At 41.3% G+C, this 26,452-nt stretch overlaps 1 protein-coding gene across 3 annotated transcripts in view; it reads left to right on the top strand.

Moving 5' to 3' along the window:
• The first annotated feature begins 1,056 nt into the window (after positions 1–1,056).
• Positions 1,057–26,452, top strand: part of fstl5 (follistatin-like 5) — a 570,108-nt gene continuing 544,712 nt past the window's right edge. For all 3 annotated transcript variants that reach the window (XM_072914911.1, XM_061976896.2, XM_061976895.2), the window contains exon 1: positions 1,057–1,245. The gene's annotated coding sequence lies outside the window, so the exon portion shown is untranslated. The remainder of the gene's footprint in view (positions 1,246–26,452) is intronic.

Genomic DNA, 26,452 nt, shown 5'->3' with positions numbered 1-26,452 from the left:
GTTCCTTGTCTCTCTCCCTGTCTCGCTCGCTCAACGCGCCTTCTCTCTCATCTCTCTCTTTCTCTCCCTTTTTCTCTCTCTCTCACCCTCTCTCTCTTTCAATCTCTTTCTTTCTATTTCTCCCTCACTTTCCCTCTTTCTCTCACCCTCTTTCACTTTCATTTTCTCTCTCTCTCTCTCCCTTTCTCTCTCTCTCTCCCTTTCTCTCTCTCTCTCTCGCGCCTCTCTCTCTTTCCCTCACTCTCTCTACCCCCCTCTATCTTGCCCTCTCTCTTCTCTCCGCCCTCTCTCGCTTTCTCTTTCTCTCTTTTTCTCCCTCTCTCCCTGCTCTTTATCTCTCTGTCTCTCTATCTCTTTCCCTGTTTCTCTCCCTCCTCCCTCGCTCTCTTTCTCTCCCTCTTTCTATCTCTCTCTCCACCTCTTTCTCTCGCGTTCCCTGTCTCTCTACCTCTCTCGCTCGCTCACTCGCCTTCTCTCTCTCTCTCTCTCTCCCTGTCTCTCTCCCTCTTTCTATCTCTCTCTCGCCCTCTCTCTCTCTCTTTCCCTCACTCTCTCTACCCCCCTCTATCTTGCCCTCTCTTTCTCTCGCCCTCTCTCCGCTTTCTCTTTCTCTCTCCTTCTCCCTCTCTCCCCCCCTCTCTCTCGCTCCCCCTCTTATCTCTCTGTCTCTCTCTCTCTCTTTCCATGTCTCTCTCTCCCTCTCTCTCTCTCCCCCTCTTTCTCTCTCTCTCTGTCTCTCTCTCGTTCCCTGTCTCTCTCCCTCTCTCGCTCACTCCACTCGCCTTCTCTCTCTCTCTCTCTCTCTCTCTCTCTCTCGTCTCTCTCTCTCTCTCTCTCTCTCTCTCCTCTCTCTCTCTCTCTCTCTCTCTCTCTCTCTCTCTCTCTCCTCTCTCTCTCTCTCTCCTCTCTCTCTCTCTCTCTCTCTCTCTCTCTCTCGCACGGAGGTAAATCCCCTCACAAGCGAGCCGAGCGCGGCCGAGTAGAGATCGTGCTGCTCCGTGGGAGCTGTCCAACGTGCCGTGCTGCTTCCACTCCTCCTCCTTCTTCATCCCTCCTCCTCACGTGACACTTCCACCGTGGATTAAAGCACTTCCAATTTATCCCCCTCGTGGACTCTTCAGCCATCGTCCAATCCACGGAGATTATCACCGGCACCGGACGGCGTGTTCCTTCCTCTCCGCACTTTGCGTGCAAACTGCGCGTGGATTATTTCTCTGGTGGATTCCCCCGTGCGTGCGCACGCAGGTAAGAACCAAAAAAGTGTGTTTGCGTGTTTTATTGTGCTGCAAAATTCTGCATCTGGGAGTTGGGAGTTGAGAAAAAAATATGTTTCAAATGTGATGTTAGTTGCACTGCAATCATCCCACGCTACTTTGCGTGTGCGTGTGCGTGTTGCACGTTAATCCTTGAGTGACACCGTTTTGGTTTTTTTCTAGCACAGGGATTAGATTTATGTTCTTTATTCTCCTTTTGAGAGAATGTGAGGATTGTTGCAAGGGCACTTTAAATTGCGTTAGTTGCTTTATTTGCGTGTGTGTGTGTGTGTGCGTGTGTGTGTGTGTGTGTGTGTGTGTGTGTGTGTGTGTGTGTGTGTGTGTGTGTGTGTGTGTGTGTGTGTGTGTGTGTGTGTGTGTGTGTGCGTGCGTGCAGCAGATGGAACAGGAGTGTGTGGACTTTCAAAGCAGATTAACTTCTGTTCATGTTAGGTCCTGGGCTACATTCCTCTTTGATGACTACTATAACAGACAAACTGTTTTAAAATGAGACAATGTGAGTGTTTTTTTTTTAAAAAGATTATTATTTCTTCATCCTTGGCACAGCAGCAGTGAATCTGCAGAGAAACATCATTTATTTTTCCTGTTGCTGTCGATGACAATCCTCTTTCTTCTTCCCCGGCTGCTCTCATTAATGGATTTTACATTGGGAACAGCAACTGTACTAATCTATAACTGTACTACAATATTACTCTACTATGCTATATAACTGCACTACAATATTACTGTAACTAATCTATAAATGCACTACAATATTACTGTACTAATCTATAACTGCACTACAATATTACTGTACTAATCTATAACTGCACTACAATATTACTGTACCAATCTATAACCTGCACTACAATATTACTGTACTTTATCTATAAACTGCACTACAAGATTATTGTACTAATCTATAACTGCACTACAATATTACTGTACTAATCTATAACTGCACTACAATATTTACATGTACTTATCTATAACTGCACTGCAATATTTACGGTACTAATCTATAACTGCACTACAATATTACTGTAACTAATCTATAACTGTACTAACAATATTACTGTACTAATCTATAACTGCACTACAATATTACTGTACTTATCTATAACTGCACTACAATATTACGGTACTAATCTATAACTGCACTACAATATTACTGTACTAATCTATAACTGCACTACAATATTACTGTACTAATCTATAACTGCACTACAATATTACTGTACTTATCTATAACTGCACTACAATATTACCGTACTAATCTATATAACTGCACTACAATATTACTGTACTAACCTATAACTGTACTACAAATATTACTGTACTAACCTACAACTGCATTACAATTTTACCGTACTAATCTATAACTGCACTACAATATTACTGTACTAATCTATAACTGCACTACAATATTACCGTACTATCTATAACTGCACTACAATATTACCGCACTAATCTATAACTGCAATACAATATTACTGTACTAATATGTAACTGCACTACAATATTACTGTACTAATCTATAACTGCACTACAATATTACCGTTAATGCTGCAGCTAACGATTATTTTTCTATCGATTAATCTATAGATTATTTTTTTCGATTAATCGGTTAATCTATAGATTATTTTTTTCAATTAATCTATAGATTATTTTTCCTTTTACCGATTATTTTTTTTATTTAAAATGAAGATGAAAAAATAAATGTAGGCCAGTTTTTTCAAAAGGCATGGCTTTTATTTACAAAAAAAAAGGTATGGCCACTCAGTCAACATTGACAACAACATGACAAAATATTCTGTAACAATGTAAACATTTAAAACTTTTAACATTTAACAAAATTAAAAGTAGCTTATTTGCTTTTTAATTTGCAAATATAAAATAAACATACAGTGCAAATCTTAATATTCTGCAATAGTATAAGCATTTCAAAAGTAAAAGTATTGCTTATTTTGCTTTAAAATGTGCAAAAATAAAGATAAACATCCAATACAAAAAAGTGCAAATTTCCTTGAATTGTATTCGCATGCCTCGAATTACTGCTGGGTCAAACTCGTTTCGCAAAATATTAATTTTATTAGCGCATGTCTGGAATTTTCGCAAGTCAAACTCGTTTTGCTAAATAATTAGCATATGTCTAGAACTTCCGCCGGGTCAAACTCGTCACGTCATGAGTGACACTTCACCTGTCATCATTTTCAAAATGGAGGAGGCTGATTTCAATAATTTGAAATCACATAAAGGGAAGAAGATTAAGAGCTATTCAGTAGGATTTAAGGTCCAAGCTATTGAATATGCTAAAAAGAACAGTAAGCAGCTATGTTTTATTAATATACCGTAGCTGCGTGTGTCAAATATGAGTCATTAAATGACTCCCGCCTCCTGGTGGTAGAGGGCGCTAGTGATCCTTCTTGCGACTAGCGGTACTGCAGAAGACCGGTGCTGCAGAAGAAGACAACAAGCCACAAGAGTGAGCAGTGATCGTTTGCTTGCACTTTTAACATGGAGGATTACATATCTAAAATAAAACACTTTTCTAAACTGGACTTTCAATGGAAGCAGGAGGTAATACTTAAGGGAATATCTCCATCGAGACAGAGAGACTTTTAAAACTGAAGAAAGATAAGGAAGACTTCTATAAACAAGTTATCGATGCTTTTGATCAGAAGCAGCTGCGCATGGACTCATAAGTAAAAGGTAAGACCATAATAACGTTTTTTTTAATTAAATGTGCTTTTCATGATGGTATCCTTACATCACTCAAATTTATAAGCGCAGGCCTAAATTTACCCCACGCCTTTTGGTAAGCGCAGGAGCATACTTGCCAACCTTGAGACCTCCGATTTCGGGAGGTGGAGGGTGGGGGCGTGGTCGGGGGTGGGGCGGGGCGTGGTTGGAGGCGTGGTTAAGAGGGGAGGAGTATATTGACAGCTAGAATTCACCAAGTCAAGTATTTCATATATATATATATATATATATATATATATATATATAGAGAGAGATAGCTACATCCTGAAAATATGCAAACAAACTGTGTTTAGATAATTGATACTTCAAACTTGCATAAATAAATATTGAGGAATATAACATAACTTGGCTTCTGAGAGTTTCAAAATGTAATGAATAAAATGCTAAAGTTGTTGATAAACAAGCAATTATTTTAATAATTAAATATAGTCATTTTAAATTAATTATTATGATCATTTAAAATCAATTATTTCAAATATGATTAATTTAATGTATAATTCTATGGCTGGATGTAATAAGGACTCACGAAAAAATACAAATAAAAATACAATTAATTTTGATGTTTTTAGCAAAATATAGTAAAAATGTATTTAGTTTTTTTTTTTTTTTAATTAATAAATATATTTATTTTTAGGTAAGATAAACATAATAATACAATGTATCTCTAGTCTGGATGATTTAGTTCTTGTCACCCTGTTGTCCTCCTGTCATGAAAAAAGGCTGCCCTCACTCAGGTTGCATGGAGCTGGAGGGGGCGTGGCTTCCAGCTCCGGCTGAAAATCGGGAGATTTTCGGGAGAATATTTGTCCCGGGAGGTTTTCGGGAGAGGCGCTGAATTTCGGGAGTCTCCCGAAAAATTCGGGAGGGTTGGCAAGTATGCGCAGGAGTGAGAAGAGGTTTTAAATTAATTAGCGCCCCGGCGGCTATTCAAGGAAATACGGTATGCGACGCGTCGATGCACAAAAACGGCGTCGACGTATTTACGTAATCGATGACGTCGACTTAGTCGACGTGTCGTTTCAGCCTTAATTACCGTACTAATCTATAACTGCACTACAATATTACTGTACTTATCTATAACTGCACTACAATATTACTGTACTAATCTATAACTGTACTACAATATTACTGTACTAACTATAACTGCACTACAATATTACTGTACTAATCTATAACTGTACTACAATATTACTGTACTAACTATAACTGCACTACAATGTGAAGACAACTCCCACGGCTCTCTTCTTATCAGTGTTGAGAGGGGGGGCGGGGGGGGGGGGGGGGGGGGGGGGCTTTCTTTGTGTGAAAAGAGTTGCCTTGGCATTGGAATGCCAGATCAACTCGGGCAGCCGATACAAATGTATTGATTGAGTTGACCTCTCAAAGCTTTGGAATAAAACTACAATATTCCAAAACTGTCTTGACGGTCCTTCTTCCTCAGCATATATGTCATCTAAAGAAGTTGGGATTGACCAGTAATTTAGATTCCCTGGGAGGAAGAACTGGTCCGACGCAACAGTACCTTGAAGGTACTGTTGTGCAATATGCAGGTATACATATACTGTACATATACGTATACAAAAATAAAAAAATCCTTTGTGGATCATTAAAGTTTGTCTAAGTATACACAATGATGTATTTTCTTGTATACTTGTGTATTGCACTAAAACATATTTGTCCACTTGTGAGCTTGCGATTAAACTTCAATTGGTCCACAAGTTCACTACTAAACTAAGTAAAGGTGCAAAAGTATACTACAAAGGTGGAAAAGTATCTGAGTAACTGTACTCGGTTGTAGTATACTTTTTCACCACTAGTGGCAGTAATGACAATATCAAACAAACTGTCAGAGTTTGTAGGACACGAACCCCAAGATGCAGAGAAGGCGGAAGGCATTGTACGAGAAAACATGATTTAATTAAACACTAAGGCAAAACAACAAACGAAAGGGTAACAACAAAAGTCGCGCACAAGGCGGAGAACAAACTTGGTTATGAACTAAAATAGCACAGAGGCTAACTTTGGACAAGAAACAAAAACACTTACTGTGACACGAAGGAACTAGGACATGAGCAGAGTGAAACAAAAGTAGACAGAGCTACAACGACAAGTGTTAAGACAGGTAGTAATGACAATGACAATGACAATAATCCAGCACCGACTGGAGGGGAAGGCAGGTTTAAATAGCAGCTGGCTGATTGACACCAGGTGTGGCCAGGTGCCAATCAGCCACAGCTGAGGGGAAGCAGCACTCAGGGAGAAAATCAGGAATAGAAGACAAAATGAAAAGCGCTGACAGAAAACTAAGACAAACGCAGAGGAAAAACTAAAACACAGTCAAACTGTCAGGGACAAGCCTGGCACTAACAGAAGAATAATGGAGTTCAAGTTGAGAAGTTTCTTAAGCGCACAAATTATGACTAAAGTGGTTTAATTTTATGGATTTTTTTTTTTTTTACTTTTTTTTGTTCTACTTGGTACATAAATGTATGTAAATGTACAAACCCCGTTTCCATATGAGTGGGGAAATTGTGTTAGATGTAAATATAAACGGAATACAATGATTTGCAAATCATTTTCAACCCATATTCAATTGAATGCACTACAAAGACAACATATTTGATGTTCAAACTCATAAACTTAATTTTTTATTTGCAAATAATAATTAACTTAGAATTTCATGGCTGCAACACGTGCCAAAGTAGTTGGGAAAGGGCATGTTCACCACTGTGTTACATCACCTTTTCTTTTAACAACACTCAGTAAACTTTTGGGAACTGAGGAGACACATTTTTTAAGCGTCTCAGGTGGAATTATTTCCCATTCTTGCTTGATGTACAGCTTAAGTTGTTCAACAGTCCGGGGGTCTCCGTTGTGGTATTTTAGGCTTCATAATGCGCCACACATTTTCAATGGGAGACAGGTCTGGACTACAGGCATGCCAGTCTAGTACCCGCACTCTTTTACTATGAAGCCACGGTGATGTAACACGTGGCTTGGCATTGTCTTGCTGAAATAAGCAGGGGCGTCCATGGTAACGTTGCTTGGATGGCAACATATGTTGCCCCAAAACCTGTATGTACCTTTCAGCATTAATGGTGCCTTCACAGATGTGTAAATTACCCATGTCTTGGGCACTAATACACCCCCATACCATCAAAGATGCTGGCTTTACAACTTTGCGCCTATAACAATCCGGATGGTTCTTTTCCTCTTTGGTCAGAAGGACACGACGTCCACAGTTTCCAAAAACAATTTGAAATATGGACTCGTCAGACCACAGAACACTTTTCCACTTTGTATCAAACCATCTTAGATGAGCTCAGGCCTAGCGAAGCCGACGGCGTTTCTGGGTGTTGTTGATAAACGTTTTTTCGCCTTGCATAGGAGAGTTTTAACTTGCATTTACAGATGTAGCCACCAACTGTGGTTACTGACAGTGGGTTTTTGAAGTGTTCCTGAGCCCATGTGGTGATATCCTTTACACACTGATGTCACTTGTTGATGCAGTACAGCTTGAGGGATCGAAGGTCGCGGGCTTAGCTGCTTACGTGCAGTGATTTCTCAGGTAAAGGAAAGACTGAACAAGATTTGAGGCTGGACACAGGACATGATGGGAATCAAGAATGGATACAAAAAATGTTCCATGATTTTAAAGAAGAAATGTTAGAAAAATGGAACTACACGATGGAGGGATGGAAACAAGAAATGAAAGAAATGAAAGAAGAACACAGACGAGATGTGAAAAGTCTGCAGCAATGTATAGAAAGTTTGCAATCTCACAAAACCATCAGAAATAATGAAGCCACTGAAATGGGCAAACAAATAAAGATCCTTCAAGAAGACAACAACATGCTGAAGAATATCATAGATGGAATGGATCAGGATAAACGGATGAATGATATCATCGTGACAGGGCACCGAATTAAACCAAGATCCTATGCGAAAGCTGTGAATAATGAAGGTGAACCAGATGAAATGGATATGGTCTCAGCAGAACAGCAAGTGGTCAACTTTCTGCAATCAAAAGAAATTGAAATTGATATTAATACCATCGAAACATGCATCCCACTGAACGGAAGAAACAACAACGCCACTCCAGTCGTGCTCGTGAAACTTGTAAACAGAAAATCTAAAATGGCATTGCTGAGACAGGGAAAGAAGCTGAAGGGAACAAATGTGTACATGAATGAGCATCTCACAAAACGTAATGCTGGAATCGACAAGAAAGCACGCGACTTGAGAAAGCAGGGAAAAATCCAGGGAACTTGGAGCGCCAACTGTTAAATCTACATCAAGCTGAATGGAGGTCCAGAAGCAAGAGTACTTGCTGTCCATGACATCAAGGACCTGGACAATTTTTAAAGTCTACACAGCTTCCACAACAACGATGATAATGGACTGACAGAAAACAAGCACCTAAATTCAGCATCAACACTACTATGTTCCAAGGGACGACTAAACAAGAGGACCTAGATTCAGAATTGCATCCACCTACACTTATAGAGATTATTGAAACAACATCAAAGATTGTTGAACAAGAAAACATGGAACTAAAAAATTTCTGCAACAAAGATCACAAAAACCAGGATTTGGAAAATGATATAGATCCAGATACAAATTTTTTCTCCCACTTCAGTAATAATTGTTTTTATTATACGGATGATCAATATAACAGCAACATTAAATGTGATAACAAATTGTCAATTATTCATTTTAATAGCAGAAGCTTGAATGCAAACTACAACAATATTAAGAACTTTTTGGAACACATCAACGAACCCTTCAAAGTGATTGCTGTCACGGAAACATGGATTGATGATAAAAAAGGAATAGATTTTGATCTGGATGGATATGAACTAAACTACATCAACAGAAACAACAACAATGGAGGAGGAGTAGCTGTGTACGTGATGAAGAACCTGAACTACAAAGTGGTAAAAAACATGTCATTTGCTATAGATAATATCTTAGAATGTATAACAATTGAAATATGTCAGGAAAAAAGCAAAAACATATTCATCAGTTGTATATATAGATCACCTAAGTCAAGTATAGAAACATTTGAAGAATGGATCAAGGCTACTTACATGGACAATGGACAAAGAATAATTTTCTTATGTGGTGACTTTAATATTGACTTATTGAACCCTAACAAGCAAAAGTCTATTGATGACGTCATTGATACAATGTACAGCATCAGTTTATATCCTAAAATCACAAAGCCAAGCAGAATTACAGGACACTGTGCCACGCTTATTGATAATATTTTTACCAATGATTTTGATAATAACACTACAAGTGGTCTACTTATAACCGATGTTAGTGATCATCTGCCAGTTTTTACAATATATGATGGAAACTACAAGAAGAACATGGAAGACAAAAGGACATTTCGAAGACTGTGCACAGAGAAGAGGATGATTGCTTTCAAAATTGAGCTACAAAAGCAAGATTGGGACAATGTGTACAATGAAAATGAGGTTGATGAAGCATATGAACATTTCTTAAACAAGTTCATAATACTTTATAACAAACATTGTCCATGGATACAACTCAGTAATAAGCAGAGAAAGAATAATCAACCATGGATGACAAAAGGATTAAAAAATGCTTGTAAGAAGAAGAATACACTATATAGGAAATTTATAGCACAAAGAACTACAGAGGCAGAAATTAAGTACAAAAAGTATAAAAACAAGTTAACATACATACTACGATTATGTAGAAAAGAATATTACAGTGAATTATTGGACAAGAACAAAACTAATATGAGAGCAACATGGGGCATCCTCAATAGCATTATTAAAAATGGCACTAAGAGGGACTACCCTCAATACTTCTTAGACGGAAATAAAAAAAATGACAACATAAAGGAAGTAGTTGAAAGTTTCAATAATTATTTTGTAAATATTGGACCAAAATTGGAAGAAAGGATTCCAGACCCAGTTTCAATTGAGGACTATAATGATACCATAGAGCAAAATCCCAACTCCATGTTCCTCAGTAATGTGACACAGGAGGAAATAGTTACAATCGTGAAAAAATGTAAATCCAAGACTGATTGTAATGAAATTGATATGGAAACGATAAAAAAGGTTATTGAAGAGATCTCAGGACCATTAATGTATATTAGTAACCTATCATTTCAAACAGGTATATTTCCAAACAAAATGAAAATAGCTAAAGTTGCACCAATTTACAAGACTGGCGACAAACATCAATTTACAAACTATAGACCTGTTTCCTTACTTCCATAATTTTCTAAAATCATTGAAAAACTGTTCAATAACAGATTAGAGAGTTTCATAAATAAAAATAGAATACTCGAAGAAAATCAATATGGATACAGAGCTAAGGTTTCAACTTTGATGGCTTTAATTGAAATTACAGAAGAAATTACCAATGCTATAGATAATAAAAAATGTGCGGCAGCAGTTTTTATGGATCTAACTAAAGAATTTGACACAATTAATCACAATATTTTAATCAAAAAACTAGAACGATATGGCATCAGAGGGTTAGTCTTAAACTGGATAAGAAGTTATCTAATGAACAGGAAACTGTTACGATCCGCTGCCCGGATCAGAGTTTGTTTATGTTGTGTCACGTGTTTTCAGCACCTTGAGTTTAGTTTGTTTCTGTTGCCATGACGGCAGATTGTGTGCACCTGCCTCTGGTTAGTGTTCGGGACGCGCACCTGTTGCCCGGGCGCTAATCAGAGGGGTATTTAGTCTTTGCTTTGGCCTCACTCTGTCTGGCTTCGTAGTTTGTTCTCACACAACTGATGACGACGATTATTTACTGTTTTCTTGCTACTAGTTCTCACGCTAGGCTCTTTTGGTTTGCTAGCTCCCACGCTAGCCCTTTTGTTTATTCTTCATATTATTTATATTTAAAATAAATCATTTTTCCTACCTGCAAGCTGTGTCCGAAGCCGTCTGCATCCTTGGGAGAACCACACCCGCATCACTATGCGACCAAGTCGTTACAGTACGAAGCCAGCAAATAACAATTCTCCCGCAGCAGCCATTGAGGAGTTTGACGAAGGTACGTGGGAGGTGTTGCGAGCAATGGAAGCGGAAACTCTTCGCTATTCCCCCTCGGAGCGCCAGGACCTGATATGGGGTCCCAACGGAAAGCTGGTCCCAATCCACTCCGTTTGGCCCGAGGACATCGCCACACCCCCGCAGTACGGTGCGCGCCGTCAAAGACGGAAGCCGGCCAGAAGGTCTTTCCCTCGCCGCCAAGACGCGCCGCTCCTGCAAACTCCTCCCTCGGACCGAAGCAAGCTACAAGCTCAGACGTTTGGCAACCCAATCGACCACTTCGCCAAACACTTCTCCGATTGGGCTGTCAGTCACATGGACATTTCCAACAATGACGTCATTTCATTGGCGCCCCCCGAAGAGGTAACTCCGCCCACTCCCGATGACGTCATTGAGCAAGATTTTTTTTTTCCATCTGCTTCTTTCTGTCAGCCAATGCCAAATAATTTTCATTCTAAGATAAAACATTATCAGGACATTTTTGCTAAGTGTAAATCTAGTCAGTCACATTCTGATTTTCAAACTCCACCTCCAGTGACTTTGTTTCCGCCCCCAGTGACTATTGCTCCGCCCACTGCACATATTTTTTCCCCCTGTGCTCCCACCCAATCTCAAGTGAGGAGTAATAATAGTCAATTTGGACAATTTAAAGAAGAGTATACCCCCCTCCATACCTCCCCCCACCCACCCTTGAAGACGGTTCCAAACCGCAAAGAGCGCGTCTGGTATCCGCGTCTTGAGGGGGGGGCTAGTACTGGGAACTGTGCTAGTGCGGTGGCACAACTTCGGCGTAATAAGCCGCAACCACCTGCACGGCCACCGCCACCAGTTTTTCGGCGTGCTAAGCCGCAACCTCCTGCACGGCCAACGCCACCAGTTTTTCGGCGTGCTAAGCCGCAACCCCCTGCACGGCCACCGCCACCAGTCTTTCGGCGTGCTAAACCGCAACCTCCTGCAAGGCCACCGCCACCAGTCTTTCGGCGTGCTAAATCGCAACTTCCTGCAAGGCCACCGCCACCAGTTTTTCGGCGTGCTAAACCGCAACCTCCTGCACGGCCACCGCCACCAGTCCTTCGTCCTGCTAAGCCACAACCGCCAGCTAGGCCACCTCCAGCTGCACCTCGGCTAGCACCTGTTCCTGCACCTCGGCTGACACACCAAGCTTCGTCTCCAGTACCTCCACCACGCCAAGCTCCACCATGCCAAGTTCCTCGGCTGGTTCCCACACCAGCGCCGGCTCCAAGGCTGGTTCCCACACCAGCGCCGGCTCCAAGGCTGGTTCTCACACCAGCGCCGGCTCCAAGGCTGGTTCTCACACCAGCGCCGGCTCCAAGGCTGGTTCTCACACCAGCGCCGGCTCCAAGGCTGGTTCTCACACCAGCGCCGGCTCCAAGGCTGGTTCTCACACCAGCGCCGGCTCCAAGGCTGGTTCTCACACCAGCACCGACTCCAAGACCAACCCCTGTCCCGGCTCCAAGGCTGGTTCCCACACCAGCGCCGGCTCCACGGCTGGTACCCACACCAGCGCCGGCTCCACGGCTGGTACCCACACCAGCGCCGGCTCCACGGCTGGTACCCACACCAGCGCCGGCTCCACGGCTGGTACCAGAACCTGCACCTGCTCCACGGCTGGTACCAGAACCTGCACCTGCTCCACGGCTGGTACCAGAACCTGCACCTGCTCCACGGCTGGTACCAGAACCTGCACCTGCCTCCACGGCGACGACGTCTCCTCCTGCCTCCACGGCGACGACGTCTCCTCCTGCCTCCACGGCGACGACGTCTCCTCCTGCCTCCACGGCGACGACGTCTCCTCCTGCCTCCACGGCGACGACGTCTCCTCCTGCCTCCACGGCGACGACGTCTCCTCCTGCCTCCACGGCGACGACGTCTCCTCCTGCCTCCACGGCGACGTCTTCTCTCTCCTCGTCTCCGGTGGGCTTTTCCAGGACGCCGCCACTTTCCTCGCCCTCATCGTCGTCTCAGCGACCTCGAGTGGTCTGGCTGCGCAAGCGGCGCTCTCTGAGGTGTGTGTATGGACGCCTGTGGCGCAAACAGCAGCGACACCCGAGACATAGACTTAGAACTCTGCGGCTGTTGAACTTCTGGCGCCACTCACGCCCACCTTCTCGGCAGCCACGAAGGTGGCCTTTCCGTGGTCGCCCGCCTCGCCTGCGGCAGCGGCGTTCCACTCGCCGCCGTCACCTGACTCTTCCCCGGTGGATTCGGGGCCACGTGGCCTGGCGACCCACCACCAAATCCTCCCTCCACCCTCCCTTGACTCTCGAACTGTTTATTGTTTGTTGGGTTCTAGTTTTATTTAGTGTCAAGGGACATCTGGAATCTGTCCTTTAAGGGGGGGGTACTGTTACGATCCGCTGCCCGGATCAGAGTTTGTTTATGTTGTGTCACGTGTTTTCAGCACCTTGAGTTTAGTTTGTTTCTGTTGCCATGACGGCAGATTGTGTGCACCTGCCTCTGGTTAGTGTTCGGGACGCGCACCTGTTGCCCGGGCGCTAATCAGAGGGGTATTTAGTCTTTGCTTTGGCCTCACTCTGTCTGGCTTCGTAGTTTGTTCTCACACAACTGATGACGACGATTATTTACTGTTTTCTTGCTACTAGTTCTCACGCTAGGCTCTTTTGGTTTGCTAGCTCCCACGCTAGCCCTTTTGTTTATTCTTCATATTATTTATATTTAAAATAAATCATTTTTCCTACCTGCAAGCTGTGTCCGAAGCCGTCTGCATCCTTGGGAGAACCACACCCGCATCACTATGCGACCAAGTCGTTACAGAAACAATACGTGAAGGTAGGCGAACACACCTCTACAACGTTAAATATATCCTGTGGTGTACCTCAGGGATCAATACTAGGACCTAAATTATTCAATCTATATATAAATGACATTTGTAAAGTTACAAAAGATTTAAAGTTTGTATTATTTGCGGATGATACAACAGTGTTTTGTTCAGGAGAGAACACACAGAAGATACTACAAATAATAACAGAAGAAATTAACAAATTAAAAAGATGGTTTGACAAAAACAGACTATCGTTGAATCTCAGTAAAACTAAAATAATGCTATTTGGTAACAGTAGAAGAGAAAGTCAAACACAAATACAAATAGACGGAATAGAAATTGAAAGAGTAAATGAAACCACATTTCTAGGTACAATGATTGATGATAAATTGAACTGGAAATCTCACGTAAAAAATATACAACATAAAGTAGCAAGAAACACATCAATAATGAATAAAGCAAAACCAGGGTGTAAACCGCCTTCCGCCCGATTGTAGCTGAGATAGGCTCCAGCGCCCCCCGCGACCCCAAAGGGGAATAAGCGGTAGAAAATGGATGGATGGATGGATGTTCTAGACAAAAAATCACTTCATATTCTCTACTGCTCACTAGTGTTACCATATCTGAGTTATTGTGCAGAAATATGGGGAAATAATTACAAAAGTACACTTCATTCATTAACGGTGTTACAAAAAAGATCAGTTAGAATAATACATAATGTTGGATATAGAGAACACACAAATCCTTTATTTATTGAATCAAAGATTCTGAAATTCTACGACATAGTGAATTTGCAAACAGCTAAAATTATACACAAAGCAAACTATAACCTGCTACCCAAGAATATACAACAATTCTTCTCAAAAAAAGAGGAGAAATATAATCTTAGGGAGAAATGTAATTTAAAACATTTGTATGCACGTACAACACTTAAGACCTTCAGTATATCAGTATGTGGAATTAAATTATGGAATGGATTAAGCAAAGCAATCAAACAATGTACTAATATGATCCACTTCAAGAAACTCTTCAAACTTAAAGTGTTTACAAAGTACAAAGAAGAAGAACCATGATAAACATTCTGAATGTATTTAACTCATCCATTCTTTCATTTTTTCACTCACAAAATAATCTTACTTATTTCAACATATGAAATGTAACTTACTTCACCAAATATTATTTATTTACTTATTTTATTGTGATTACTTATGGAGTATATTGTGAATAAATTGAGAACAGGAAGTGAACAAAAGTTTTAACAACTGTTATGTAAAAGAAAAGGGGTAGGATTAAATAAGCTCTGCTTCTTCCTACTCCTTTTCGAACATGTTGAAAAGAGAAACTGGAGATTGTGATGTATCATGTTGTATACTTGCATGTTCGAAATAAACTCAAACTCAAACTCAATTCTCTGAACCCTTTGATGATATTATTGGGCGTAGATGGTGATATCACTAAATTCCTTGCAATAGCTGGTTTAGAAACATTGTTCTTAAACTGTTCAAGAATTTGCTCACGCATTTGTTGACAAAGTGGTGACCCTCGCCCCATCCTTGTTTGTGAATGACTGAGCATTTCATGGAATCTACTTTTATACCCAATCATGGCACCCACCTGTTCCCAATTTGCCTGTTCACCTGTGGGATGTTCCAAATACGTGTTTGATGAGCATTCCTCAACTTTATCAGTATTTATTGCCACCTTTCCCAACTTCTTTGTCACATGTTGCTGGCATCAAATACTTTGTAGCATATTCAACTGAATATGGGTTGAAAATGGTTTGCAAATCATTGTATTCCGTTCATATTTACATCTAACACAATTTCCCAACTCATATGGAAAAAGGGTTTGTATTTTTTTTTTGGTTATTTAAACATCCTTTTATTTGGTTACTACTTATTTTTCTATTCAGTCTGACATAAGGTTTATGTGTTGAACAAATGTAATATTATTTTTAGACAAAGTTGGGAACTGTAAGGAGGTAAGATATAATAAAGGAATATGATTAAAATCAAGAGTAAGATTATTCTGTGAATCTTTGAGCACCACACAAATCAATTTGATTCTTAGGGGTAACGATTCGATTCAGAATCAATACTTTCTTAATAAATTGAGTGCCAGTTCTATGATTACCTACATTCACCCATGTAATAGATCAACAGCTCTAATAAATGTCTATATTACTTAAAGGAAAACTACCCTATGTTACAGACCATAGGGCACACCGGATTATAAGGCTGATGAGCGGGTCTAGTCAGGTTTATTTTCAAACAAAAGGCGCACCAGATTTTAAGGCGCATTAAAGGCGTCCTATTATTATATATTTTTTTCTAAATTGAAAACACTTCCTTGTGGCTACATAATATGTCTGTTAAAAGGGGCCATTTTGCGGTCATTGTGCACACACCATAATAATACTCGTATGTTGACAATCCATCAAGTGGTGTGGCTTCATAGCTTACCAAAGTCCTACTAAAACATTTTTAACAGATTTTTGAGTGCCGTGTGTAATGTTCTATATTTTCAATGGAATATTTCGAGTTTTGTTGTTGTTTACTGCCATCATATTGCAGTCTACACATATCTCTTATGTGTGCCTGCCATCATATTGCAGTCTTCACGTATCTCTTATGTGTGACTGCTATCATATTGCAGTCTACGCGTATCTCTTATGTGTGACTGCCATCATATTGTAGTCTACACATATTTCTTATGTGTGACTGCCATCACATTGCAGTCTACACGTATCTCTTATGTGTGACTGCCATCATATTGCAATCTACACATATCTCTTATGTGTGACTGTCATCATTTTGCATTCTACACGTTTCTCTTATGTGTGACTGCTATCATATTGCAGTCTCCATGTATGTCTTATGTTACTGTTATCATATTGCAGTCTACACATATCTCTTATGTGTGACTGCCATCATATTGCAGTCTACACGTATATCTTATGTGTGACTGCCATCATACTGCAGTCTACACCTATCTATTTTGTGTGAGTGCCATCATATTTCAGTCCACACATATCTCTTATGTGTGACTGCCATCTACTGGTCACACTTATCATTACACCATGTACCAAATAAGGTAAGGTCGGTAGGCACAACCAGAATTATTCCGCACATTAGGTGTCCCGGGTTATAAGTTATAAGGCGCACGGTCGAGTTTTGAGAAAATGAAAGGATTTTAAGTGGGCCTTTTTGTCTGAAAAATACGGTAATAGTATTTTATGTTGAACAACAAAAGTAACTTTGTTAATAGTTTGTACTTCTTTTTCTTCTTTTCATTCACGATTCATTTTAATTTTAATGTTGATTGCTTTTTTTGGTCTAACTTTTAATGGAAAATGAAAGGGCAACATGATGACGTCACACTACCACCATATTGAAAGAAAATGAGTAACAATATTGATGTTTTTGGTTACTTGAAAGCTCCATGTCAATGTTGTTCTTTTTGCAATAAAAACAGCTGACAATTGTTGTTATTTATGATCATATTTATATACACAGTATTATTTGTTTTGATATATTGGGAGATTAAAAACTGTATTTTCGTGTGGCCTGGGGCAGGCCGCGCCATGCTCTCCAGGGGTGGGGGGTGAACTCGTGGGGGCCCGGTTGCTGGTGGGGCGGGGGCGGTCTTCCTGTCCAGTTGTGGGGAGTCTCTGGGCCCCCCGGGCAGGGTGTCCCACCTTTCTGCCCGTGTGGGGTGTGGTTTCTCACTGGCTTAAGGGCTGGCTGTCCCCTGCTTCTCTCGTGCCTTGTCCTCTGCCGGCTGTCTGCGGCCTGCTGCTGGCTCTTCCGGGCGGCACGGTGGGCCTGGCTCTGGGGTTCCTGTCACTGGCCGGCCTGGCTGCGTGGGGGCAATGGTCCCTGGTTCCCTGGGCGCCACACCTGCTGTTTGTGGGTTGAGCTCTCTAGGTGGCTGGGGCCGTACTCTGGCTCCCACACACACTGGGAGTCAAATATATTGTACATACAAATCCACATATACTCACCGCTTGGTACTTGGGCACTTGACAATCACTCTGAGCAGACAAACTATTTTCAATGCCCACAAAGAAATTGACTAAAAAAAAACCTTTTTTTTTCGAGAAAAATGCACTAACTTGATGCTAACATACATTGGCTAATGCTACTGATTAGCATTTGCGGTTTTACGTGGCAATTTCAACATCTCCAAATCTTTTGTGTTTGTTTATTTGTAGGAAAATGTGCAGTTACATTAAGAAGATGGCTGCACCAGATTTAGCACCATGCTAATTGTGTGAATGCTCTGACAAATTCACACATATCATTTTTTAACTTCTTCTTCTTCTCCAGATTTGGGCCCGATTTACCTTCCACATTTTTCACCCGATTCAAAGCGTTCCAACTTCAAACTGTTCAGTCCATTATGGAATCGTGGGATTTCCCTTGACAAATTCCAAAAATTCCCAGATTTCCCAGAATTCCAGGTTTTCTGCGACATTTTTCCCATTCAAAATGAATGGCCATTTTTAAAACTTCTACCATTTCCACATTTTTCAGCCGATTCAAACTATTCCACCTTCAACACATTCCACCATCCTGGAAATTTAAACCACTTGTTTTCCAAGTTAAATAATAATTCCAGGATTTTCCAGAATTCCTAGTGTTCCCAAGACCTATTTCCTCCCTTTTTTCTGACGACTACTCCTTTCACATTTTTCAACGGATTTCAACCGTTCCACCGCCAAAACATAATCAGGACAAAAAATTAAGTTGTTTTTCAACCTCTAAAAATTCCCGGTTTTCACGAAATTTCAGGAATTCCGTAATACCATTTCTCAATTCAACATGTTACTACTTCAACATTTCTCGACCGATTTGAAACATTTAATTACAATTTGTGTTTACTATTTTCAAAAAAATTCCAGCTTTTCCCAAAATTCCCCAATTTTTGGGAAATTCCCATTGAAATCAATGGGACATTATTCATAGTTCCACAACTCCCACATTTCTCATCTGATTCAAACTGTTCCAACTTCAAAATATTTAGCCTGGTGGGGAATTGTGTGCTCTACTTCAACAATTCTAAAGAAACAATTCCAGGATTTCAGTTCAACGTCATCATTGGAGCATTCACATGCAATTCCTTGAGGAATTACCTCATTTAGTTTCCATCTTTATTCCTTTTATGGCGCATCTAACATCCACAATTAAAATTACACAAGATTGAAAATACACAACAATATTGAAATTGCATAATGATAGGCAATCTAAAATACAAGTACAATACATAGAGGGTATGTGAGTTACAAATCAGTGGGCGTTCAAATTGTTACTTTAGTTTTAGTTTTTTGTTTATTGTATTTTTATTTGTATTTTACAAACCCCGTTTCCATATGAGTTGGGGAATTGTGTTAGATGTAAATATAAACGGAATACAATGATTTGCAAATCATTTTCAACCCATATTCAATTGAATATGCTACAAAGACAACATATTTGATGTTCAAACTCATAAACTTTTTTTTTTTTTTTGCAAATAATAATTAACTTAGAATTTCATAGCTGCAACACTGTCAGGTTTGTCACTGACAGTTTAGTTATGTTTTGAGTTTTTCCTCTGTTTGTCTTTATTTCCTGTCGGCGCTCTTATTTTGGTTATTTCCTACTTGTCTCCGAGTGCTGTGTCCCTTCAGCTGTGGCTGATTGGCACCTGGCCACACCTGGTGTCAATCAGCCAGCTGCTATTTAAACCTGCCTTCTCCTCCAGTCAGTGCTGGATTATTGTCATTCCTACTTGTCGATGCCAGTGTAGCTGTAAGCGGTAGCGGTAAGCTATTTATTGTAGATGTTTGTAGCTTGCTGTCTTTTTGTTCCACGTCTTCCAGTTCCTGTTTTCCTGGCATCCTGTTTCCTGGTCCTAGTTCCTGGTTTGTGTTTTTTCCTTTATTTTATGAACATTAAATCATGTTTTCCCGCACAATGCCTTCCGCCTTCTCTGCATCTTGGGGTTCGTCACCTACAAACTCTGACAAACACATGCCAAAGTAGTTGGGAAAGAGCATGTTTACCACTGTGTTACATCACCTTTTCTTTTAACAACACTCAATAAACGATTGGGAACTGAGGAAACTAATTGTTGAAGCTTTGAAAGTGGAATTCTTTCCCATTCTTGTTTTATGTAGAGCTTCAGTCGTTCAACAGTCCGGGGTTTCCGCTGTCGTAATTTACGCTTCATAATGCGCCACACATTTTCAATGAGAGACAGGTCTGGACTGCAGGCGGGCCAGGAAAGTACCCGCACTCTTTTTTTACGAAGCCACGCTGCTGTAACACGTGCTGAATGTGGCTTGACATTGTCTTGCTGAAATAAGCAGGGGCGTCCATAAAAAAGACGGCGCTTAGATGGCAGTATATGTTGTTCCAAAACCTGTATGTACCTTTCAACATTAATGGTGCCTTCACAGATGTGTAAGTTACCCATACCTTGGGCACTAATACACCCCCATACCATCACAGATGCTGGCTTTTGAACTTTGCGTCGATAACAGTCTGGATGGTTCCCTTCCTCTTTGGTCCGGATGACACAATGTCGAATATTTCCAAAAACAATTTGAAATGTGGACTCGTCAGACCACAAAACACGTTTCCACTTTGCATGAGTCCATCTTAGATGATCTCGGGCCCAAAGAAGCCGGCGGCGTTTCTGGATGTTGTTGATAAATGGCTTTCACTTTGCATAGTAGAGCTTTAACTTGCACTTACAGATGTAGCGACAAACTGTATTTAGTGACAGTGGTTTTCTGAAGTGTTACTGATCCCATGTGGTGATATCCTTTAGATATTGATGTCGGTTTTTGATACAGTGCCGTCTGAGGGATCGAAGGTCACGGTCATTCAATGTTGGTTTCCGGTCATGCCGCTTACGTGGAGTGATTTCTCCAGATTCTCTGAAACTTTTGATGATATAATGGACCGTAGATGTTGAAATCCCTAAATTTCTTGCAATTGCACTTTGAGAAACGTTGTTCTTAAACTGTTTGACTATTTGCACACACAGTTGTGGACAAAGGGGTGTACCTCGCCCCATCCTTTCTTGTGAAAGACTGAGCATTTTTTGGGAAGCTGTTTTTACACCCAATCATGGCACCCACCTGTTCCCAATTAGCCTGCACACCTATGGGATGTTCCAAATAAGTGTTTGATGAGCATTCCTCAACTTTATCAGTATTTATTGCCACCTTTCCCAACTTCTTTGTCACGTGTTGCTGGCATCAAATTCTAAAGTTAATGATTATTTGCATAAAAAAAAAATGTTTATCAGTTTGAACATCAAATATGTTGTCTTTGTAGCATATTCAACTGACTATGGGTTGAAAATGATTTGCAAATCATTGTATTCCGTTTATATTTACATCTAACACAATTTCCCAACTCATATGGAAACGGGGTTTATAGATGTTCTGTCCAGCAGCCTTCACACAATGGAGGTGTGTCCTCCTTGTGCTGATCTATGTTGGAGTTCAGACTTTCCACCGATGCTGGAGGTAAACAAACAAAGCAGACATTAGCATGTTTAATTCGTGTCTCCTGCTGCAGCGAGAGAAACATTTCAGCTCCTATTTCCCTCCTCTCAGTTTAGACCATCAATCCGGCGCTGCGGTCTTTGTCTTCTAACGGATTTGTGAAGCGTGACCTTCTTCTCCCCACATCAAGATGGAACTCTGAGTGGATTGTCGGACTGTTATTGCCCAAAACTGCTTTAATAGAGACGAGCTGAACAAGGCGCTTTTCAAGTCAAGGCTGGGTGGACTCCAGAGGCAGCTTCTTCTTTTGGCAGATGGAGGGCGGCCTAAATGGGAGGACGGGGTCTTCAGTGTTCGCCGCTGGAATGTTAAAATCTGTGCTATCAAATTCCAGATGTGTCAATAGATGTAAGACCTTTCATCGAGGAGGAAGAAACAACAGCAACACAGTGAAGGACAAAGTCATCGGGATCCCTAATCACACTGACATGTGATCTCATTTCTAAATATGTACCATTTAAATACAAAAGCCAAAAGCAGTGAAGTTGTCACGTTGTGTAAATGGTAAATATATTCAATTGAATAGACTGCAAAGACAAGATATTTCATGTTCACACTGAAAAACGTCATTTTTTTTGCAAATAATCATTAATTTAGAATTTAATGGCAGCAACACATTGCACAAAAGTTGTCACAGGGGCATTTTTACCACTGTGTTACATGGCCTTTCCTTTTAACAATACTCAGTAAAGGTTTGGGAACTGAAGAGACCAATTTTGGAAGCTTCTCAGGTGGAATTCTTTCCCATTCTTGCTTGATGTACAGCTTAAGGGGACGGCGTGGCGCAGTGGAAGAGTGGCCGTGCGCAACCCGAGGGTCCTTGGTTCAATCCCCACCTAGTACCAACCTCGTCATGTCCGTTGTGTCCTGAGCAAGACACTTCACCCTTGCTCCTGATGGGTGCTGGTTAGCGCCTTGCATGGCAGCTCCCTCCATCAGTGTGTGTGTGAATGGGTAAATGTGGAAGTAGTGTCAGACAACGCGCTTTGAGTACCTTGAAGGTAGAAAAGCGCCATACAAGTACAACCCATTTATCATTTATCATTTAAGTTGTTCAACAGTCCGGGGTCTCCGTTGTGCTATTTTAGGCTACATAATGCGCCACACATTTTCAATGGCAGACAGGTCTGGACTACAGGCAGGCCAGTCTAGTACCCACACTATTTTAATACGAAGCCACGCTGATGTAACACGTGGCTTGGCATTGTCTTACTGAAATAAGCAGGGGTGTCCATGGTAACGTTGCTTGGATGGCAACATATGTTGCTCCAAAACCTGTATGTACCTTTCAGCATTAATGGTGCCTTCACAGATGTGTAAGTTACCCATGTCTTGGGCAATAATACACCCCCATACCATCACACATGCTGCCCTTTACACTTTGACCCTATAACAATCCGGATGGTTCTGTTCCTCTTTGGTCGGAAGGACACGACGTCCACATTTTCCAAAAACAATTGGAAATGTGGACTCGTCAGACCACAGAACACTTTTCCACTTTGCATCAGTCCATCTTAAATGAGCTGGGGCCCAGCGAAGCCGGCGGCGTTTCTGGGTGTTGTTGATAAATAGCTTTCGCTTTGCATAGTAGAGTTTTAACTTGCACTTACAGATGTAGCGACCAAGTAGTTACTGACAGTGGTTTTCTGAAGTGTTCCTGAGCCCATGTGGTGATATCCTTTACACACTGATGTCAATTTTGATGCATTACCGCCTGAGGAATTGAAGATCCGTAATATCATCGCTTACGTGCAGTGATTTCTCCAGATTCTCTGAACCTTTTGATGATATTACGGACCGTAGATGGTGAAATCCCTAAATTCCTTGCAATAGCTGGTTGAGAAATGTTGTTCTTAAACTGTTGGACAATTTGCTCAGGCATTTGTTGACAAAGTGGTGACCCTCGCCCCGTCCTTGTTTGTGAATGACTGAGCATTTCATGGAAGCTGCTTTTATACCCAATCATGGCACCCACCTGTTCCCAATTAGCTTGTTCACCAGAGGAGCCAGATGAGGTGGTTCGGGCATCTGGTCAGGATGCCACCCGAACGCCTCCCTAGGGAGGTGTTTAGGGCACGTCCGACCGGTAGGAGGCCGCGGGGAAGACCCAGGACACGTTGGGAAGACTATGTCTCCCGGCTGGCCTGGGAACGCCTCGGGGTCCCACAGGAAGAGCTGGACAAAGTGGTTGGGGAGAGGGAAGTCTGGGCTTCCCTGCTTAGGCTGCTGCCCCCGCGACCCGACCTCGGATAAGCGGAAGAAGATGGATGGATGGATGGATGGACCTGTGGGATGTTCCAAATAAGTCTTTTTTGCCACTTGTGCCAGCTTTTTAGAAGCATGTTGCAGGCATCAAATTCCAAATGAGCTAATATTTGCAAAAAATAAAATATTTTTCCAGTTTAGACGCTAAATATCTTGTCTTTGCAGTCTATTCAATTGAATATAAGTTGAAAAGGATTTGTTGTATTCTCTTTTTATTTACCATTTACACAACGTGACAACTTCACTGCTTTTGTGTTTTATTTTTGCCAATTTACATTTCTTAAAGCATAGTATACCTATATTTTGCCTAAAATAAAACATTTCAAGCATATAAATGGCTAAATTAACTAAAAATATTAATACTACAGTATTTTCGGCCTCTAGGTGAGACCAAACCAATCAAAGCACGCTGTTCAGTATCGTGGCCACTGACTGTTGGGTTCTCATAATGTTAAAAAAAAACGTATTCAAGTTTTTTCATGCTCTAGCTACTGTATAAACATATTAGATCCATTGTTGTTGATTCAGTGATGTTGATTTACACCAGTCAGGCCCGGAAGCAAATAACAGCAATAAAACAGGGTTTACTTTTTAAGAGCAAGGTATAACTTTTTTGTACTGTGGATTAGTTCTATAATAATTATACAATGTCGGAGGCAGATATTTACATATATCTGAATTTAAGTGTTACTTCTTTTATTTCATAGTCATATTTGAAAACAGCTCGTGTTTTTCCATTTGTTCTCTTTCTGTTTGTCTGCAAGTAAACTGTGTGTGTTAACCTTGAAGCTTTGGAATGTTAGAAAGAGCGATAATGGGCATTTGTTTTGGCTAGAGAGACATGACTGCCAGGGACTTAAGAGGGGAGAGGGTTTGGTCGGTTCTATGCTGGACTGGTCTCAATGTATATCTGCAAAGCTTTGCAAATATATTACAAAATACCTATTCTGTCTCTGGTGGTTTTTCTACTCAGCTTTAAGTGTCGTAAAGAGCTTGGGAGCGACTTGTGACTTGAATTCCCTGGGAGGAACAACTGGTCCAAAACGCAACAACAATCATAATTAAAATAATAACATAATCATAAACAACAACTTATTATTAAATATAAAAAATACAATAATTGTAATAACAATAATATTAATTTAATAATAAAGTTAGCTTCAGTAATATTAAAAACATGTATTTTTATCAATTGTATTAGTATTGTCAAACATATTATTATTCTACAACAATAATTCATTAATGCTGATAGAAATGATATGCACAGTTTCTATGATGCAGTGAAAGCCATCTACGGCCCAAGAAACTGCTCCCTGGCACCTGTTAGATCTGCTGATGGAACATCTTTAATCAAGGATCAGGCTATGATAGTGGAGCGGTGGGCTGAGCATCTTAACACCGTGCTCAACCAGCCCACCCCAGTGGACCCAACTATCCTTGCAGAGCTCCCTGAACATCCTCGTTTGCCAGATCTCGACCTCCCCCCAACCTTCAAAGAAATCCTGCATGCAGTCAAAACCCTGAAAAACAATAAATCCCCTGCACCTGACAGCATCCCGGCTGAATTTCTCAAGGAAGGAGGCGACCTCTGTTCACGGACACTGCATCTCTACATTTCAGAGGTATGGAGACGAGAGTGTAATGTTGGCAACAGTGGAAAGATGCCAACATTGTGACCATCTACAAGAACAAAGGAGACAAATCCATCTGCTCCAATAGTAGGGGTTTCTATCTGTTGGCCATTGCTGGAAAGGTCCTTGCCAAAGTCATGCTCCGCAGACTCATCCCAGCAATATCAGAACGGGTCACCCCCGAGTCGCAGTGTGGTTTTCGGAAGGACAAGGGGACAGTTGACATGATCTTTGTGACACGTCAGCTCCAAGAGAAATGTGGGGAGCAGCACAAGGACTTGTTCATTGCCTTTGTCGACCTTTCAAAGGCATTTGACACAGTGAACCTACTGTGGCAAGTCCTGAAGAGATTTGGGTGTCCACCCAAGTTTCTCACCATCCTTGCACAGTTCCATTCTGGGATGATGGCCCAAGTGGTAGTGGGAAGACACAGCTCAGAGCCCTTTGGTGTGAAAACTGGAGTGAGGCAGGGCTGTCTGCTGGCTCCATTTCTCTTCAACATCTTCCTCGTCTGTGTCGCAACACTGCTACGCAGGAGGATGGAGGAGCAGGCTGGAGTTACCATAGACTTCAGGTTTGATGGTAACCTGTTTAAAGGGGAACATTATCACCAGACCTATGTAAGCGTCAATATATACCTTGATGTTGCAGAAAAAAGACCATATATTTTTTTAACCGATTTCCGAACTCTAAATGGATGAATTTTGGCGAATTAAACACCTTTCTAATATTCGCTCTCGGAGCGATGACGTCACAACGTGACGTCGCATCGGGAAGCAATCCGCCATTTTCTCAAACACCGAGTCAAATCAGCTCTGTTATTTTCCGTTTTTTCGACTGTTTTCCGTACCTTGGAGACATCATGCCTCGTCGGTGTGTTGTCGGAGGGTGTAACAACACGAACAGGGACGGATTCAAGTTGCACCAGTGGCCCAAAGATGCGAAAGTGGCAAGAAATTGGACGTTTGTTCCGCACACTTTACCGACGAAAGCTATGCTACGACAGAGATGGCAAGAATGTGTGGATATCCTGCGACACTCAAAGCAGATGCATTTCCAACGATAAAGTCAAAGAAATCTGCCGCCAGACCCCCATTGAATCTGCCGGAGTGTGTGAGCAATTCAGG

This window comes from Nerophis lumbriciformis, linkage group LG16 (assembly GCF_033978685.3).
Source record: "Nerophis lumbriciformis linkage group LG16, RoL_Nlum_v2.1, whole genome shotgun sequence".
NCBI lineage: Eukaryota > Metazoa > Chordata > Actinopteri > Syngnathiformes > Syngnathidae > Nerophis > Nerophis lumbriciformis.
The sequence above is the reverse complement of the archived record's forward strand: the minus strand, read 5'-3'. Positions and strand labels throughout refer to the sequence as shown.